The following is a 21421-nucleotide window of genomic DNA, read 5'->3' on the forward strand; positions in this document are numbered from 1 at the left end:
GATGCTCACAAAGTAAAGTTCAATTCAGTTCAAAAAGGATAATAATAACAGCGCAATGTTTATGTCCTCAGTTGACAGAACTTCCTTCAAATCACGAGGATCTGGGTGATACTGTGGAGGCTTCATTCCTCATCTGATTATTTTTTCCCTTGCTTGAAATGTGTCCCTCATTTTCTAGTAGAGCCAGTTTTTAAGGTGATCTGACTCACAAACGAGCTTGGCTACATTAAGTGGCGTGGTAGGCATCACCATAGAGTTTGCAACTACATATAGGTTTCTGTGTAGGACAGTTGGACATTTCACATTTACCAGGGTTTGGTATTAGTCTCACTGTGTAAAAAAATGAAAGCTCTCCACCCACAAAAAGCCAGGAGTTATATTCATTCAAATTTCAGGTAGCAGCTCCACCTCTCCCCACAACACCCCTGCTCTCATCCCACAAACTCTCAGTTCTGTTTCTCACCAACAATAAAGCCATTTCTGAACAGTGGGGATGAGATGAGGAAGGGGGTGTTTTCTGTAGGAGGTCCACTTGCGAGGCAGGCCTGCTTGCCCCACAGATGGCACGCAAATGATTTTAAAAGTGCTTCCTGTCTAGGATGAGGCTCATTGCCCCCAAACTCTTTCAAAGCGTTAGAGGGGAGGCTGCCAATTAGTGTGGAGCAACCCAGTTTTCAAACTTAGCATTTTAAATTAAGTATGATAGCTTCTGGGGTTCTGTGTGGTTTCCAGGCTGTATGGCCGTGTTCTAGCAGCATTCCCTCCAGACGTTTCGCCTGCATCTGTTGCAGGCAAAATGTCAGGCGAAACGTCAGGAGAGAATGCTGCTAGATGTAGGCGAAATGTCAGATGCAGATGCAGGCAAAACGTCAGGAGGCAAATGCTGCTAGAACATGGCCATACAGCCCGGAAACCACACAGCACCCCAGTGATTCCGGCCGTGAAAGCCTTTGACAATACTATGATAGCTTCCTTTTCTAAAAGGGTGTTGGGAGGGCAGAGTTACGACTGGGAACTATCCCCCCCCCCCCCCCCCCCCCCCGCCCACGGATTCTAGGTCTTTTTTTTAAGCAAAGGTACTGTTTCTTTTCAAACGTAAACAGAATCCATATACAGTTCAGTTAACATCACCAACATTTTTACAGACCCCTGCTCCTCTGCTTTTAACAGCACAACCAGCAAACATTAGCATGCTATCTCTGTAATTTCGGCTAATCAAACTGTTGTGATAGGGACGAATAAAGGTCCATTGGCAACTCCAAAATCATCATCTTCTTGTTACAGTATAAGAAAAAGGATTACAACAGTCTGCTTGTGCCAAAGGGTCTTCCATAACATGCTGTATTTGGGAGGTAATAACCTAGTACCCAATTTAGCCCTACTTGAATGGGTTGCTTTTGTCTAGGTATAAGCAGTTACATCACAGTCAAACGCTCTTTACAAAGGTCAGTGGAATTTTCAGCCATTGCCATTAATTACAAAGCTGCATAACATAAAAAGAATTAAAACTTGGCCACAGTGTGCTAAACCCCAATATTAAAAGCAGATTAAGCATTTCAAAAATAGAAACTGAAATATGTGCTGAAAGGAACAATAAACAAGATTCCAAATGAGAGCAGCTGTTGGACCTGTTCTCCTCCTAATTTTATCTGGTGCCTCGGCAAAATTTGCCACAGCCCAATTACCCAGATACTTTTGTTGCCTAACAAGCATTCCTTTGCAGAGTGGAAGAAAATGATTTCCTGCCCAGAAAAGGGTGAGCCTTCTGAAAGGGTAATGAGGTCAGTTTTACAAAGCCCTTGATCTGCAGGGGCACATCTAACTTCCTTGTATATCCCAGAACACTGTCAAAGTTTCATGGTAAGTTAAAAGCCCTCTATGAAAAGTTTGGGGCATAACTCTACAGCTTCAAAATGCATGGAAATCATAGCTGGGGGATCAGAGCCCATTCATTTCAGTGGTGCAAAGAACTTTCAAGGGGATCTCAATGTGATGTTAAACATGGCTGTGCAACTCTTCTATTCTGAATGAAGCCCACCAGCTGTATGTTGGTGGCCTGCCAGGTACTCAACTATTTCTGCAGGTCCAGAGACAAGATTCATCAATCTCCCAGTGGGTGGCGGGAATCCATGGTACAGAACATGGGAGCTGGGGTTGGCTTAATTGTTGCGCTTTCGTGATGTTTCCAGATAAGGTTCAAATGGTACACAAAGACTTCAATAATGGGTACCATAAAGTTATATATCATTGCATGTAAGGGCAGGATCCTTTTCCCACAGATGTCATCTGCTCTTCCATTAGTCATTACACCTTTTTTGAGAGGTTCATGTCCCAGAATACCTGCTGGGCTTCATGACCTGCCTGCTGTGTCTATGCAGGCTACCTTCTTGCAGAGTTCTTTCTTCAGGAGTGGTTTTGGTTGGTCACTGCCCACCTAGCCAAGGGTTAAAGGGAAATGCTGTGGTTGTCTCTCACAGTTCCTGTAAACCCATCAGTGATGCTTGCATTATGGTTCGCTAGAGGGCCATCAAACAACTTGGGTGCCTTTAACAGCAGCAGCAGAAGTTTTCTAGGTCACATCGATGAACATTATCCAAACCCATTTGTATATGTCTGCAGATTGAGGCACAACAGCCAAAAGAATTAAAAAGTTAGCAACCAACTACTGGGAATGTGACTATACAGAGAGACTGGGGCTGGGTGTTTGAGTGAGTGTAAGCCCTGGTTTCCCTTCCCAGGTAACATTCTTCCTTGCTTCATCAGATTTCTTGGGAACATATTTCTTGGGTGTGCTTCTTGGATCCCATGAACCTTTATGAATAAGAAAAAAATGCTGCAGCTTCTTATGGAATATTAAAAGTTGTGCTGAGGTAATGGTGACTTTTCTATAACAATTTGAAAACAGTGTGACTCTGTTCTGTCCACAAACTGTCTTTTTCTATACAAATAGCAAAGGTAAAGGAACTCACGCCTACCTGTGAATCTGTCTACCCTAGCAAGGTAGAATTGGAAAGAAATATATATATTTATGTCTGGAGTGGGGACCAGAGCATGGAGTGTGGAGAAAGATAGCACAGACACACTGTGCTGTAAGCAGCTGGACCCCCTCCTCCTGCTAAGGTGTGCCATGAAGGCATGGGGGCCAAAGGTTACCATAAGAGCAAGATACTACTCCCTACAAAATGGATGCCTCTCAGAGAGTTTTGGGATTTGTCTTGCGTATCAGTCCTGGGCAGGAAGGTAGTTGGCTGCTGGACTTATCCTCTGGCCCCAAGGTGTGCCTGGCTAGACAATGGGACCAACTAATCCCCCTATGGTGTCGCCCTATGGTGATTTTATTAATGGTCCAAGCAGATGATTACTTACCCACACCCATTCCAGCAATCAGTATTCAAAAGACTTTCTCTTGGGTCCTGACAACTATCTTATTGTTGGAACCCCTGAAAAGCAATCAATTCTTTGTCTCTAGCTTTCTTGCCATTTGACCTCACACTACCTTAATACCCATTTTGAGGTATGAATGTTGGTCCTTTAGTCATTCATAATGTGTGCATGTGTGGGGGGGGGATCCATGTGTGCTCTTCTTTTTGCTCCTGGAAATGCTGGAAATTTTTCTCTTCAGTGCTGGATTTCCCTTCAAGGCAGGTAGTTAGCATCCATCCTCAATACCCTATCCAACTTATTCTGTTTCTCTTTGGCCCTTTCCGCACAGGCCAATAACGACGCCCTGGGGACGGCAAAAACGCCATCCCCAGGGAGCCGTTCGCACAGGCGGCGCTGCCAAAACTCAGCAGCGCCGACCTGGCTCCCTTCCCCCTCCCCCAGGGCGGCCTCAGGACGCCTCCAAAAACCTCCCTCCTGGGGGGAGGTTTTTGGCACAACAGCGCATTTCGGCGGCGCGGTGCAAACAGCACCGCCGGGAATGCGCTGTTATTAAAATCCTATCTTCCCACTCACCTCATTGCCGTTATCGCCATGCTGCGCTCTCCTCGGGCTGGCCCTCCCTATTATCCCTCCGACCCCTGGAGGTCGGAGAGCAGTGTGGGCGGGTCTACGGAGGCCAGCAGGGTGATGACGGCGACGAGGTGAGTGGGAGAGGGACGGGGAAGAGGCGGCTCCATGCGGAGCCGCCTCTCCTGCATCAGCCTCTGCGGGGGCCGCTCGCACGCTTCTGTGCAAACGGCCCCCACCCCTGCACTGGCAGAATCCCTGCCAGTGTGGGGGCGTCCGCATGGCCGTGCGGAAAGGGCCTCTGTCAGCTCTTGTATAGTTTGTGTGGGTATGTTCATTGCTTAAAATATACTTCTTGTTTTATTAATTTTATTCTTTAATGAAACTAATCTTAATTATCCAACTGCATGCTCACTAACCACTGCCCTAAAGACCAAGCTCCACCTATTCACCTCCATTGTGATCCCAACAGCCATTTATGCTAGTAAGACCTGGACAGCATCAACAAGTATCAAGAAAAGGCTTGACGTCTTCCAACAGAAGCGCCTATGCCAAATCCTGAAGATCTGATATTATGACCACATCACTAACAAAGAGGCGCTCCGAAGGAGCAGCATGTGCAAACTCCCTACCATCATTGCACACAGAAGACTTCAACTGGCTGGTCACATCCTTCGCATGGAGAATGGCTGGATCCTAAAGAAAGCAATGAGGTGGATACCTCCTGATGTCAAATGGCAGTGAGGATGCCCCGGAAACACCTGGAGGAGAACATTCTAGCAAGACCTGAAGCCACTGAATATTGCATGGGAAGAGGCTGAAACACTCGCCCAAGACCAGAAATCCTGGAGAGCACTTGTTGCCTGATATGCTATTAAGCATGGGAGGATCTAACAAAATGCTCATTTGAGAGTGTTCACCTAGTACTATCCAGGTATACATAGGTTATTGATCTCTGTTACTCCCTCTAACTCTCTGTCTCCAGCTAACTCCTCCATCCAAAGTGGAGATTGCTTACTTAGGGTAACACTGATGGGAGGGTCCAGGCTGCAACTTTATTGACTGCAGGTTTCTCAGGTCTCGGCACAGCATAGGGGACGAAAGTGGGGTGGGCTACAGGAAGTTGCTTGATAGCTCCCTTGCTGTCAGCAAACACTGGGCCCTTTTGCTCAGAGTCATTCTTGCTTCTCCCTTCCCCACCCAGACACAAATGGTGCTCCAGCCTTCAGCTGTGAGCCAATCTTCCACAGTCGTGGTTGGCAACCTCTGAACTGTCCCCTGCAGCAATTCTTTTAACAGCAAGTGATCTTATTTAGATTCCCGTCATGAAAAGCCCCACCACTAATTTCTCCATAGAAAAGCTCTATTAAAGGTACAGGAGCCGGCCAGACTATGTGGCAGGAGGAGCCAGCTGACCACTTGATCCAGATGACTGAGAAACACGAGAACACAATTAATTTTTTAAACCCGAATATTGAATTCCATGTGCAATTCCCTGCCAGTGCAGCAGCAGAAGTCCTGTCGTTACATCCCTTCTCTGTACATGTTCTCTTTCATTTTATTTTTGAACAACTACCGTATTGGTCCCCTGCTGAGCCTCCCATCCGTAATCCTATTCAGAAGGTCATTATAGACAAAGCCCCCACCCTAGTCCAGAGCCCAGCTCAGACTATTCTCTGCCACCCTTGTCAGACATTGCCCTACTTTCCCCCTGAACGAGCCATCAGCCAGTGCTGGGCCTCCTGAGTCTGACAGAAGAAGCAGGATCAGCCAATGAACAAATCCAATAGGTGGGGCATGAGGGCAGGGCTTAATTTGTGCCAAGGCGCATTGCTGGCATCTGTTGCCAAAGCAAGGGCTCTTCCCTGAAATTTACAAAAACAGCTGCAAGTGCTCACGGATAACTGGAAACCTTTGGTAGAACATCTAGGCAAAACAGGAAAAAAAATGGATGACTAGTGGTTTTGGAAGTTAAAGACTGCTAAAACAAAATCCAGTAGAGAAAAGTGAGATTTGTAAAAAAAATAAAAATCAATAATTATGTTAAAGATTTAATTTTATTTTGATGTTTGATGGCCAAAGGCTGAAAGTTTAGGGTTTAAGGGTTAAAATTAATTGCAGAAGAAACTGGAAGTCTCTATGAAATAAATTATAGTTTGGTCAACTTTTGCCTTTGTGTATGTTTTGGGTTTTGATTTTAAAGTAAAAATAAAAACACTGAATTAAAAAAAAAGCCAAAAGTGCCTCTGAGCAAATGCAAAGTGCATATTTCTTTGTCAATGGGTAGCGGAAGACAGTTGGTGGGCAGGCTTTGGGCAGGCTGAGGGGTGGGGTTTCCAAGCATCTGCTTCTACAGAACAAGCACTATGGCAGATCCTTTTGAATGGTGAGTTTAGAACAGATACATTGGTCCATTCTGCACAACACAAATAAAATGTTTTGAGGTCAGAAAATAAGATATTTGCTGCAAACTGTCTGCACAGCTTTTTGTTCAAAATGTTTGGAAAACATTTTGTTTTTCCCCAAAAAAATTTATTTTGAAAACTCTAAACTAGCAACTTTCCCCCCTGGAACGTTTTCAAAACATTTCTTGTTTGCTGTTTATTTTTCTTGTCTGACTGTAAAGAGCTCTCACTTTCGTTTTCACCATTTTCTGCCACTATTGTTTGATTTTCCATGCTGCCTGTCATTTGCAGAGTTTTTCTCAGGGATGTTTCCAGTGGTGGGATTCAAATAGTTTAACAACCGGTTCTGGTGGTGGGATTCAAATAATTTAACAACTAGTTGTTTACAAACACCATTTTAACAATTGGTTCTGCCGAAGTGGTGCGAACCTGCTGAATCCCACCACTGGATGTTTCCTCTGCTGACATCACTTCTGGGCGACATTTAACTGATTTAAGCGCACGAGTCAACTCAGCTTTGCCTGCCAATTTCGACAATGTGTCATTTTCCTCTTTTAAAAAATTTCAGTGATATATCTTCGAAGCTTCGAAGACATGATTGGAGAATCCCTACCTAATCCCTACCAGGGCCCTACAGGATCTTAACCAATTCCACAGGGTTTGTAAGACAGAGATGTTCCACTGAGTCTTTGGCCGAGGCCATCTGCTCTGGCAACATCATCCTGCCATCTCAGAGGTGGGATCCGGCAGGTTCTCACAGGTTCCCGAGAGTAGGTTACTAATTATTTGTGTGTGCCGAGAGGGGGTTACTAATTGGTGATTTTGCCACATGATTTTTGCCTTAGTTACACCCCTCCTCTCAGCAGTAGCGCGCAGAACTTGAAGCAGTCTAGCAGGAGGTGCACCAGCGTGCGTGGCAGCCTGAGCCTGCATGCATTCGTTTCCCACCCAAGGACCGGCGCAGCGGCTGCGTCCTTGCCACAGCCCCACCCAGGAATGCCCCGCCCCCGGAATGCCCAGTCACACCCTCGTCATGCCCCGCCCAGCCCCACTGGTGCTACGCCACAGTTTGAATCCCACCACCATGGGAACCCGTTACTAAAATTTTTGGATCCCACCACTGGCCAGCCTCCCAACCACCGACCATCTATCACCAATAGTCACGGTCATTGAGTTACCAACTAGTGTCTGCAGTTTATTTCTAAATGGTGTGCCCCTTCCTGTGTACACCTCCCTTCCCCATTAGACAATGGGAGTTTTACAGGCTGAATGTATATGATGTATCGTCATCTGAAGATATTTTAGACAGGAAATTTCGTTTCTTTAAATGTGATGCTTTTGTTTGATTTTACTCGTTCTTAGCTGCCTCAAGCCTGGTTGCAGTCAGGGATGGGCGGGGTACAAATGTAATATAATAAAATAAATATATCATGCAATTTCACAATGCTATTTCCAAGCCCCAGTATAGGATGAATGAATAATTGTCCTGTTTGTTTTGTGCAGAGTGAAAGTAGATACAAGGCTGCTGTTTTTCAACTAAGAAGATGTTGAATGTATCCTTCCTGAAGAAAAATACAGCCACATTTATGATGGGTCAGAGAACAAGCCAACGGCAATAAATTTGAAACCTATTTAAGATCCATATTGGGCATCTACAAAATTAGCAGGGGCGAAGGTTTCTAATTTTCCAGCAAGTCACTGTAGCTTCACCATGGAACTTTAGAAACCCAGTGTAATTATAAAAAGATTTTAAAATCAGCAATAGATAAAAGATTTCCCCAGCTAAAGCACCATTGATACACCCCCCCACCCCAAAACATGAAAAAGCCAAACAGACAAACCTGGCACAAAAATGTAAGTTATGCACATGAAACTCCTGTTAAAGTCACCAAGAGATTTTTGTTGCTGGGCAGTTGGCCACCCTGGATTCCAGATTAGGCCTGGAGCAGGTGGCTGGAGGGAGAGGTAACACCTTGCCCATCCATTTATCACCCTCTCATACACATACAGTTTAAGATGGGTGTAGTCTATGTTCAATTTTTCTCTTGAACTCTGTGCAAAAATCCTAGGTTGGCAAAAACACACCCTTTGGCCAGCCCTGCTATTGACACCATTTTCATTACTATGATCCATTCTAGAGAGTTTGGTTTCCAGGTTTGCTAGATGGGTCATGGCCCTGAAAAAGATGTCAAGAACAGGCCCAACCCAAGGATTATTGGCTCCCCAGACCAGTGATAGTGAACCTTTTGGACTTTGCATGTGAACATTTCGTAAAATACCTAACTTGATTTTGCTGGTGTGACATGCGCGCACACACACACGCCAAACAAAAGAGAAACAATTCTTTACATATTCATTTATTTTTTTCAAAATCCAATCCAATCATGTTGTGCTATATATTATATAAAGAAACGTCAAATAATTAGGAAAATGATTCAAATTTGAAAAGAGTATAGATTTCAGATATTGGAAATTCATTTAAAATGATGTGGTCTGTCACCTTTGATATGTGCCCTAGGCTAACTCTTTTCCTCTTTCTCCACCTGTGGGATATCTCTAAGCAATGGCGTGCCTAAACAAAATGGCGCCCAGGGCAAAAACTAAAATAGCATCCCCTGGCCTGGGGCAAAAACTAAAATGGTGCCCCTGGGTCCCCCCAAATTTGCTCCCTCCCACAAATTGTGCCCCTACCTCTCAGGTGACCAATCAGCAGGGTCTGGTGTGCCTGGCAGCCAAGCTCTCAAAACACTTGTCCTAGCGCCGCTAGGTGCCTATGCTGCACTGGGCTCGGGGAACACAAAGGCCAGGGTTGGGAGGCAAAGTGGACACAGGTGCATCCCAAGGGGCAGCTCTTTGGCTGGCACCCTGCAAAACAGCCAACAGAGCACCTCCTCCTCCTCTGCTGAAGCCAGGAAGGTTGTGGCAGGCTGGGAGAGGCTGGAGGGGGCTGTTACAGTCGGCGGATCGGGGTGCTCTGGGCAGGGATGCCTCTCTGCTGGAGTGGTGTGGGGCTGTTTTGTGCCCTGAGTGATTAAATGGGTGGCGCCCAGGGACATGTGGCCCCACACGTCCCTCTGGCAGATACACGTCTGCCTCTGATTCCACTTTGGATTAAAGAATGCTGTCAAAGCCGTATTGTACATTCTGAATGTACATCCTAAATGTACAATGTATCACTGTACGTTCTGAAGCAAACCAGTTTTACTATTTGGAAAACTGGAGACTTCTCTCCCCCCACCCCCCACCCCCGCCCTTCTATTGTTTATAACCTGTGAGTTAGGCTGTGTGCAATATACCCACACTGATGTCACATGAGGTCACCCCAAGAGAGAAACATGTGGGGCCTCTTTTGCAAGGCTCAGAGGCTTGGACTGGCCATCTCTGAACAGATGCCGTCTCTGTGCTGCTACTGGTTTTCAAGGCTCTGCACTGCTGCTGTTAGTAAGGGGCGGGGGGAGCTGTTTGGTCTATTTTCCTCTACACAACACTGTTGTAAACTGCCTGAGCCTTTAGGGAGGCAGCATAAAAAAGTTTTAAATAAACTTCTCAAAACACAGCAGCAAATATAGACAAGGAGGTTAACAGCTGTGGGGGGAGGGAGAGAAAATATGTTGGCTCTTGCATTCTCAGGAGCAAGTGCATGTTCCAGTCCTTCGAGTAAGACAAGCTACAGCCCTGGGAGGCTCCTGTATCGGGTTTTATGAGAAGAATGCCAGGTGATCAGGGTGCGGTGGTGGCAAGCCATACACTTCCCAACGTAGCTCTCCCTTTAATCATTAACTCTTTTCTACCCCCTCGTATCAGGCATAACATAGATTTTTATCTTGGCACGGAAAATGGGTAGTACTTCTCTCGCTTCGTCAAATCTAGATGGTTTCTGTTTAAGGCAGGCAAGAGCCAGGGAGTTTAACTAATTAGGGACCCTTTCCAACTCCGCCCTTTCCAGCTAAGCTGCAAATCCAATGCTCAGCGGGTTGGGGCAGGAATTCTTAGAGGCTGAAAATAAGAGAAGGTGTTTGTCTTTGTGTGTGTGTGTGTGTGTATTGTAGATTGATAAAAGACTCAGAAAAGAACAGTCAGTTCGTGAGGAGGAAAAAAAGGGACTAGTGGCCATTTTAAAAAGAGAGCTTCTACTATTTATGGTTGTTGAGAAACAGACACCTTGCCAAGCTCTGAAAACTTGCCAGTAGTTTCTGCCACAGGTTTAAAAAGCAGCAGTGATGTTAGATGTCATTTAGAAGAACTAGGTCAATATTTCTAAGACTTCTGATGACTGAGCCGCTGTCTTCTCCGAATTAAAAACGGAGGCATGTTACCCCTGCACCCAAGAAGATTTGCTAACCGGAGTGTATAAGAAAAAGAAGAGTTTGGATTTATACCCCACTTTTCTCGACCAGGAGGAGTCTCAGAGTGGCTTACAAACTTCTTCCCTTTCTCTCCCCACAACAGACACTTTGTGAGGTAGGTGGGGCTGAGAGAGTTCAAATAGAACTATGACCAGCCCACGGTCACCCAGCAGGCTTCATATGTAGTAGTGGGAAAACAAACCTGGTCCACCAGATTAGTCTGCTGCTCATGTGGTGGAGTGGGGAATCAAGCCCAGTTCTGCAGACTAGAGTCCACCACTCTTACCCACTATACCATGCTGGCTCTCTATAACCCTATGAACTACCTGTCTTCAAAATAGCCCACCAGTTACATAAAACACTATTCTGAGTATACTTCTAGTCAGCAAGAGGCATGAAGTAGCTCATGCAGAGAAGCAACAGCAGACTCCTCCAAGGGTGATTCTGCTGTTTCTCTATATTAGGATAATCAATAGGATTATTGATCCTATAATAGTTATTCATGCAGAATAGTTATTCATGCAGATGCACAGTGGGCATCCTTATCTGGACAGGTACTTGGAACCTTTAATTATTTTTTTCTCTCATAACATGCTAGCGTCCTTAGTGGTAGGCATCAGAATAAGCAGGCAGCATAGTTTTAAATAGCATCTCAGTTCAATAAATTAGGTTCTTTTGCTATGTGGAGCTGCAGTAACAACGGCTTCCTTTTTGTCTGTTCTTGCCCACACAAAGTCCTTGGAGTGAACTAGGGCAGTCTAAAACAAAGGCCTGGATTAAAGGAGCAGACTTGTTGTAAACGACAGTTTGCGTATTGCCACAGAATCCGGGAATTAAAGGGCTAAAGTTTTCTATGGTCGATTCCCCACTGGCAGGTTTGACCTAGGTTCAACCTAGGTTTGACTATGTCTTCCTTCTATCACATGGAATTTGAGGTGGCTCATGGACACATGATATAATATCCACAAACCACCAGTATTACTCAGCTGAAGAGAAGTTCAGTCCAGCCTCATGCAGGAGTCAAACTGTCACAGGGACGGTAACAACAGAAGTGAGAACAAAAATTACGTCCCAGATGCTTTAGGGAACCAGACAGACAACTGAAAAGGTGTCTGGTGGTCCTTCTTTGTGAAGTGTTCATAATCCAAGCACAACCACCTGGTTGCCGTCTGTCTGGTTGCCACCCAGAAAAGGGCCTCCTCAGATGTGGAGAGGTTATGGGGGCTGGGACGTTCTTATCTTTGAGCTTGTTTCAGATTGCATGACTGGACACCTATCTGTGAAATGTCACCCTGCTCAGTGAATGGTGCTCAGAACAGGTGCTGATTCCTAGTGGATGAGCGGTTCTAACCCCAAGGGTCTCTGGCTGCTAGTGTTGCCAGTCCCCCAGACCATTGATGGGTGAGGGAGGGGTAGATCCAGGCTTGGAAACCTGTGGAGATTTGGAGATGCATCCTGGCAAGGACAGAGACCTTGGTGGGGGTATAATGCCACACAGTCTAACCTCCAAAGCATCCATTTCCTCCAGGGGAACTTATCTCTGTAGAATGAAGATGAACTGTGGGAGATCCCTGGGTCACACTTGGAGGTTTGCATCACTACTGGCAGTCGATTGGCTGATCTGGAGAGGGGCCAGACAGGCAGAATATCTTTGAATGAAGCAGGACCCTAAGAAAGTGAGATGAGAAGAGAGAATGGTACCCTGGAACAGAGAAGAAGCAGAGGGTGAAGTTGCTAATGGCTAGGAGCTGCAGAGGTGAGGAAGGCTGAAGCTCACATTATAACCAGCAGGCCACTTCTATCAATGAATGGAGTCTCTGCAGCATGTGGGTATTATCTATGTTTGTCAAGTGGGAGGGGAAGCAATATGTTAGGAACTACCCATTGGCTAAGCAGAAGTCATTTCCAGTTGTTTCCATCCCATCTAACCACTGCCTTGCTCAACATCATGACATTCTGAAGACACAGACCTTTTTGTATAGAGTTCTGAAAGGGAATTCAGCAATGTCTCTGGCCAGTGCTATATCAAAGGAAAGATTTATAGGTACATAAAACACTTGCAGAGAAGTCGCAGCTGCAATAAACTAACGGTACTTTGACACTTTGCAAATACAATGCATGCACACCAGTTTACTTTGATGAATCCCAGCATGTGAGCCCTTGGGGAACTCCGACTTCACCTAATTTGGTTTGGCAGCTGATCTGGTGGGATACATTGACAGATCTACTGTGGTGCACAGACAGACTGTGCCAAGTCTAATAATGGTAATAACAGTATGTGTTACGCATTCAATGCTTCCACAATTAGGTGCTGTAAATCAAATAAAACAAATGGCTTAAGCCTACAGGCTTACAATGTAATAAGCAGTATAATTAAGAAGGAAATATTCAGGAAAACAAGGAGGCTTGTTTATTTTATTAATTTAGTGCAGTTAATGCTGCCTTTTCTTGTGTCTAGGGATTAGTGTTGCCAACTCTGGGATGGGACATTCCTGGAGATTCTGAAAGTGGAAATTCAGGAGTGTGGGGTTTGGTAACCTCAGCCAGTTTTAATGCCATAGAATCCACCCCACCCCTCCAAGCTGAAGGGGGTGTGTGTTGTATTGGGTCCTGGCACAAGGTAAAAAGGTACCCTTTTTCTTCAGACCTTTTGAATGCTCTGTAGTTCTTGCACTTTCCTCTGTCTTAATCCATTGGTCCTTTTAGTAATTTCATCTTTCTGTTTTCCTTACTGTGATGCTAAATAATTGCTTTATTGGTTTAATTAGTTTTAGGTAATTCTGCTAATTGGCTTTGAAGGATATATGTGTTACACATTTAATAAAAAAAAATCAGCTGCTCTTGTGATATTTGGCTTTATTGTTCTTATTTTTCATTTACTTGTGCTGTTTACCTGTTTTATAAAGGCTTCCCATGGGTCACCGCTTTTCAGGTACAATTCAAAGCACTGGTTTTGAACTTAAAAGTGTTCAAGGGCCTGTAGCTAGGATTCTGAAAGGAACAGCACCTCCCACAAGTGGCCACAAGTGGCTGTATATGTTTTCAGTGGAGCACAGCTTCGATTCCTCTTGACCCTTCTCTATAAATGGGCTCTTTTCATGCTCTGATTTGCTCTTCCAACCTGCAGTAAGTTGCAACTGATGTGAAAGTGACTAAACAGATATATTGAGCACTTAGCTTGCTTGTGTAAAATGATTTTGGAGACCAAAATCAAAAATCCCAGTGGAAAACATAGGCTTTCCAGACAGTTGAGCCCGTTCATCTCCATTTGATGTGTGTTCCATAATGCAACAGGATCCTGCACCTTGGAATTGGGGACTTGCCAACACAAACCTTTTATCAAGACTGGGCCTGCTTTTTACTCACTGTGCCTCTGGGACAGGAAAGCAGTCAGGGGAAGTCTTGCAGCTTCAAAGCAAATTACAATTCCAGTCCAATTGAATAAAAGGCCTTAGTTAGTCCCTGGGATGCATTAATTTTCCCTTCATGCAAGTGGACTGCCTTAACAAAGTACCTGCTGTTGACTGGAGTTGGCAAGCAGGCTGAGGAGAAAAGAAAAGGAAGAGGGTATAAGAAAATATTCCTGTGTTTTGTGCCTCTTCACCTATGCCAAAGCCTTTTCACACGACCTCTCAGCATGTACCAGCCTCCGGAGAAACTCATAACAATAACATGAGGAATTACCACCCTAGATCTGATAGATCTACGTCAGCATCCTGTTTCCAATAGTACCGAGCCAGATGCTCCTTGGAGGCTCACAAATAAAAGTGAGCATCTGGTGTTTGGAGGTATACAGCCTCTGTCCATGGAGGTTCCATTGAGTCATGGTGGCTAATTGCCATAAATAGTCCTATTCTCCATGAATTTTATTCATCATTTTTAAGCCTAATAGTAGAGTCCAACACCATATCATCTGGCAAAGAATTCCTCAGCTAATTACATTTTCTATAATAAAATGTTTCCTTTGGTGAATCCTGATCCTGCTACTGTTCGACTTCATTGCCAGTGTTTACTCCTTCCAGTATTATTTGAATGTCCCATGCTGAAATGAGCATCAAGCTGGATGATGACACCACACAGGGTGCCACAGGACTGAGTAGGCATGAGTGGAGAATGTTTGTGGCCAATGTTTGTGCTTAGAGTAGTTTCTCTCCAAAGCCAAATCTAAAAAATGGGGCCCTGGTGCCCCCTTAAAGAAGCAACACAAATAGCCTTGCTCTGGGTCCGGGGGCATCCATTGGCTGCTTCAGGAAGGAGGCTGCTTGACTGATTTGAGATACAGCCAGTGGGATGCACAGGAAGGGGGTGGGCATGGAGTATATAAACTGACTGGAAACCTTGTGGGTGTATTCATACATGCAGTTGTGAGGTGGCATGAGGCTTGCAGTTTTGAGGTGGCATATGTAGTCAATAGTGAAAATGGCTGTTCTGGTTCTCCAGGGGCCCATTAATATGTCTAGGCCACAAACAAGTTATTGGCCCTGTTTAAGTGGCAGCCTCCCTAGTGAGAATGCACCTGGAATCCAGAGGTTTCTTCAGAAGACCTAATAATTAACATTTTAATTCAACCATTGCAAAGAGGTGGGAGAGGGAATCCCCAAGTGAACAGAACTTTTGGTAGACTTGATACATAGTGGGAGGGATGGTTTCCTTTCAGTGAGAAAGTACCACTCTTTTGTTGGATCGGCAAACATCTGGTCATGAGAATCATGCAAGGATGTGTTTCCGTGATTTGGAGGAGATGTTGAAAGAGGATGCTGAGCCAAGAAACTAGCATGTTGTTGAGGCAAAAATAAAGGATTCAACCCTCTATAAATGTTCACCTGTTACACCTGAAGGGATCCTTGGCCACCAGCAAGTTTAGCATGAACTGTACAAAAGATAAACTGATACTGAATTTAACCCATGTTTCTAAACCTGGCATGACCTTCAAGTCAAGTGCTCTATGTTGGCTTTTATAAAAGACTTACATACTACTCTCCTCAGCCAATGTGGACTCTTAAGGAAGCTTACAGAAGGCAATTAAAATCTAAACATCTATTAAAATTGACTGATACAAGCTGAAAATGCTGGGACATAACTAAATCATGGCCAGCAATTTAGTCACTGTGCTTTACACTAGTAGCAGTTTCTAACTGCCCTATGTAGAGCACCATGGTCAAATCTTGCTTTTCAAGGAATGGTTTCAGTTGGAGAAACTGGGGAAGAGGTAAGAGGTGCTACATAATAGAGAGATTATCTATGTTTCTAGCTGCATACCTGGATCTAATAGCACTTCCTGAATTGTGAACCTGCCAGCATAGTGTAGTGGTTAAGAGTGATGGACTCTAATCTGGAGAACTATGTTTGATTCCCCACACCTCCAGATGAGTGGCAGACTTTTATCTGATGAACTAGATTTGTTTCCCTGATCCTACACATGAAGCCTGCTGGGTGACCTTGGACCTCTTCAAAACTCTCTCAGCCCCACCTACGTCACAAGGCATCTGTTGTTGAGAGAAGAAGGGAAGAGTTTGTGAGCCATCTTAAGCCTCCTTACAGAAGAGAAAGGTGAGGTATAAATCCAAACTCTTCTTCTCTTCTTGATTGTTATCTGGGCTCCACTTCAGCGGCTATCAGCCAGCCCACCTCCAGACACTTGTTCATTGACTCATGATGACAAAGAAAAGCAGGTCTGTATGTCATCCTTATATTTATAACATTTCACTCCAAATCCCCAGATGACCTCAACCAGTACCTTTCATGTGTTGAAAATCATAGTGGATCAAAATTGAACATTAAATGTCATGAAGTCAGATATGCCATTTCCTGGTATATCTGGGCAGGATTGGAACCGCTGAAATGAAGTATGCTGGAAATCCAGAAAGGCACCATGATCCACTCCTAGGTTGAATCCCCACTACCGTCTTAGCCAGGTTTCAGAACACAAACTAACCAGGTTTGAGGTCGTTTGTGTTCTGAAACCTGGCTAAGACGGTAGTGGGGATTCGACCGGGGAGGTCGTCCCTCAAACCTGGTTAGTTTGTGTTCTGAAACCTGGCTAAGACAGTAGTGGGGATTCGACCCTAGTCTCTCTTGAGACCAAGTTATACAAATGGCATCTGCAAATGAATCCTAGTTCACCATGGTATCAAAAGTGCTTGAAGGATCCAGGATAATCAAGTCTTTCTCCTTCTTTCCTGACAGGGCAACCAAAGCAAGTTTATTTATTTAAGTATGTATGTCTCTCTCTGAACCAGGAAGCTTGAAGCAGCTTATAAGTACCATGAACCTGAAAGTAGTATAATACAAAACCCACTTTAAAAACAACCGATAATACAGCAACGAAAGAAACCTGTGTGCTGAAATTCCTAAAAGAACGTACCTCCCTCCCAAAGCAATGGACTGCCTGGCAGTGTTTCCCTGGGAGGATATTCCACAGAGGGAGTCCTAGCAGCAGGCAAATCAGGGAAAAGAGGTGTGTACTGCAGAACATCCCATCTCTTCTGGGCAATTCAGCCTCCCGTGCCTCCCAGCAGCAGCCTAATCAGAGGTACCAGCCTGCATGCTGCAGAATGAGCCATCTCTTCTCAGTCATAGAGCCTCTCCCACCTCCCCATCTCGGCCTGCCGCCTGGGGACCGGGCCACCTCATCCCCCAAATCTGGCCCTGGGTTCCAGAGGCAGAAACTGCTATATGCAGATGTTCCAAAGGCAAGCAAGGTAGTCTAAGCAAGTTCATGTTGCCAAGCAACAACTAGTTGGCAAGTGGTAAACAGCCTACCCAAGGCAGACTGATGGCATTCTCAAGGCGGCAGCTTCTGTGAGGCAGGGTGGCATTCAGGCTCAGACTGGTTGACTCTTCTCACCAGGAGGCAATCTGGCGTTGAGCCTAAGGCATTATAGAGCCAGGTGGAGCTGTGCTGATGCCTGAGGTCATTCCAACAGTAACTGAGTCATGGTGCAGGGTTTGTGATGCTGTCTAGGAGGTGGTGCCTCTGTAGAAGTCTATTCCACTTGCTGGGCCTTGCTGTGCTTTCTAAAGACTTGGTGGTGCATGATGTAAGATTCTGTGTGCATGGTGCCATGATGTGAGATTCTTTGTACCTTCTATACATATGGAAAAATGTTCCCAGAAGCTTCTGCCACAAACTTAGTAGTCTTTGGTGCTAAGCAGGGTCAGCCCTCAGTAGTATTTGGATAAGAGACCACCAAGAAAGTTCAGGAATGTGATGCATAGGCTGGCAATGGCAAACCACCTGTGAATATCTCTTATTTCAAAAACCCCACAGGGCTACCATAAGTCAGCTGTGACTGGATCCTCTCCCCCTGCCCCCCAATGGTGTTGTCAAACTCTATTCATTTGCTGCAAGAGTACCATGGCTACTCTTCAGATTATAGCATGGCTTCAGTTCAACTAGGCTTTCAATCACAATGATGCCTGCTGGCTACACTGGCGGTTCTGTAGTCTTGTTTGGAACTGAATTACAATTTGAATTATATGTTGTATGTTCACTGCAAACCTTGGGCTATGCTAAGCTGAAACTAAGATGGAGAGAGTAGCCTCTGGGTGAACTAAGGTTGCCAGGCTTTGTTTGGCAACCAGTGGGAACTTGGGGTGGGTGAGAATATGGAGCCCTTGGCATCAAGGCTAACATGATGTCACTTCCAGGGGAAATAAGAAGTGACATCACATCACTCTAGGAATTACCAGAAACTCTATCATTAAACCATATAGTTTCTAGGCATTCCTAAAGCTATGTGATGTCACTTCTGAGTTTTCCCTGGAAGTGACATAAATCTGAGTGTGCCACCAGTGGCAGCAGGCCACAAGGAGAGCTGGCAAGAGGTCTCCTGCAAAGAAGTCTCCCACCAGAGGAGGAGGCCCATCAACACCAGGATGAACTGTTCCTGGATATATGTAACTGCAACGGCTGCTACTGTTATTAGTTTATTCCTTGGTCTGGGACCGAGATGCTTAAATACCCACAAATTGCCTGTTGGCCAGTTTTGTACAGGGCACTAATCTTTTGAAAGACTGTAGTGTATTTGTCAGTCCAACTGTGACTTTCCAGCAAGTTGGTTTAATTATTCCCTCCTAATAATACAATACGGTGCAGTTGGCTTTTTTGTGCATGTGCTAAAGCACTCCTTTCCTCCCCCCTCCCCCTTGCTGTGCTATCACTCTGCTTGGCAAGCCGTTGTTCAAGCATGAATCAGTGGCACATCATATAACTCAGTCGCAAATATCTACTGCATTGCAAAAAAAAAAAAAATCCTACCATTTCGTGTTATATTTTAGCAATGTTAATGGTTTCCCATTTGTCTGTGAAGGCCAGATGTGACCCATCCCCCTCTCTTGGGCAATCTTATCAGATCAGATATGAATGTTACTAGAATGGTGTTTGCAAATGCTCCTCAAAACAACTCCAGATTTTCTGCTGTGTGAGAAGGAAATGCGAAATGAGTCATGCCTGGGGTATATTTCCGTGGCCTGTGAGCATAAGGAAGATGCTCTTATTGCCTGTTGGTACAAGCAATAGAGCTCAAGTGACACAAGGAAATGGAATGTATAGAATGTATTAGTGTCAGAAAGAAAGAACTGTTGGAAGTGGAGAAGGAGGCTGGCCGAGCTCTGCAGCAGCTCCCATTCATTTCAATGGGGTTTGTGCAGCCGGATAAATTCCTATGTGGAGCTGAATTAAAATGGGCTTGGATATTTTCTGACCAAGCAGTCTTAAAATGGATCCGAGCAGTCTTAAAATAGAGATGTTTAATGTAGAAAATGTGTTGTTTTTGACTTTTAGTTTTTTAGTTGGAAAACCTTTACTTCGTCATGGAATTTTACAAGTTCCCTTACATTTTCCACAGCCCTGTTTCCCCTGTTTCTGAATATTGGAGATGTATCAAAGGATAGGAGGGAAAGTTCACCATTCCAAGCATCTCATATGGGTCCCTCCCCCTCCCCCCCCCACATCAAAGCCATCCCATTTGGTGAGAATGTCTTCTGTGGGGGGAATCACTGGCATTTTTCCACAGTCGTTGGAGGACGGGTTTGTGACTTCTGTGCAGACAGGGAATTTACAGATGGTTTTCCAGATTTTCCTATGAATACTGGGTCCCCAGCTGTTTCTTTTCCTTCATGTTGCATCCTATTTGTTAGCAGCTTCTAGTCTGAATTCTCTGGCAGATAATGATCGACGAGGATGAGTGAACTAGTTGGCAGTCAGTTATCAACATGGTGAGGGCTAATTCATTGATAGAAGGCTGCTTCCAAGAATTGTGGGCTGTTGCAATTGCAGGCTCTGTCACGGGTCACAAAGGGAGGAGGGACACAGAGGCCCAGGGCAAAATGGGGCCCGGGCCCCACCCCCTGCAAGCCCCCCATGGGCCACCTGCAGGCCCTCTGCGGGCCCCTGCCCCCCAATTTACCTTAGTTCAGTCTGGAGCATTAAACATTAAACAGAATATGCTTGTACTGGGAGGAGGTCTGCAGTGTATGACTCTTGCTGAGCTGTCCAGTCCTGTCCACTGCCTGACTGTCCCGTATGTCTCTACAAAGGCTAAGTCTGGCTCTGTAGGCTTAAAGCAAACTCTATAACTCTACTATTAAAACCGCTGTACAGCAAGGAGATTGGCACAAGTTCAAGCTGGACTACAGCCACCACAGGCTAGAGTCCTCTTGCTCTCAGGCGGTCTAGTGCTCCCAGAGAGCCATGTTTGTGCCACTGCCAAATATGTACAGCTCCAAAGTTGTTGCTCCTCCAGACTTTCAGATGGGCCCCTTTCTTATTCTTGCACCTTGTTTTTTGGCCTGTTCAGACTATGTTTTGCTTTGCTGTCCCCTTATAGGACCTGTGCCTTTGGCTTCTTGCCTAGGCTACAAGCCTAGCTGTAGCTTACCACCTCTCCTTCAAGTCACTGGCAGCCTCACCAGCACTTGGTGGACTTGGTATCTCTTCCTGTCTAAGGGCCTTTTGTTCACCTGAGTAGTTGCTTTGGGCACTGTAACAAGAAGAGGATGCTGCCAACTTATCACTCAGCTTGTGCTTGGCTGGTAGCAGCTCACAAGGAAGTCATATTCCTCATCACTTCGCAGACCCGCGTTGAGCTATCAGGTCCAAGCTCAGCCCCTGAGGTGCTGCCAGCACCACTTGGGCTTGGCAGATTCTCAGCCAGCAGCAACATGGGGGAAAGCAGTAGATTTGGCTTGTCCTTGTTATTGCCTTGCTGATCGCTGCCTCCCCCTCCTGCCAGGTCCCTGGGGTACAGTTCATAATAGTGGAGCTCCAGTTACCCCATGGGAGATGGTAAGAAGGTCCTGCTTAGGGGGACAGTACCATAAGCCAGCCTTGATCCTGTAGCTTGAGAAAAAGGGAGCAAGGAAAATCCAACTTTCAGACCAATCATTCTGAATTACCAGTTGAGATCAAAATGAAGAGGAGATTATAGGGAGGGGGCTGTTGGACGCAGAGGTTCAAAGAACAGATGGCCCTTGGGCAAATCCCAGCTACTGCACAGACTGATTCATTAGAAGGAAGCCTGAAAACTGGGTATCAGATTGATCTCTTCTTTTGTCTCCATCATCTAAGCAAGAAATCAATAGCTAATTGTCAGACGTGTTATGGTAATTGATCCACAATTTGCAGTGAATCAAACCGTGCTTTTACCATGCATTTGCTTTCATTGTATGCCCCATCCCAAGTGGCTGAGAACTGATACCAATAAATAACCAGATACC

The sequence above is a fragment of the Sphaerodactylus townsendi genome, linkage group LG12, assembly GCF_021028975.2.
Source record: "Sphaerodactylus townsendi isolate TG3544 linkage group LG12, MPM_Stown_v2.3, whole genome shotgun sequence".
NCBI classification, from domain to species: Eukaryota; Metazoa; Chordata; class Lepidosauria; order Squamata; family Sphaerodactylidae; genus Sphaerodactylus; species Sphaerodactylus townsendi.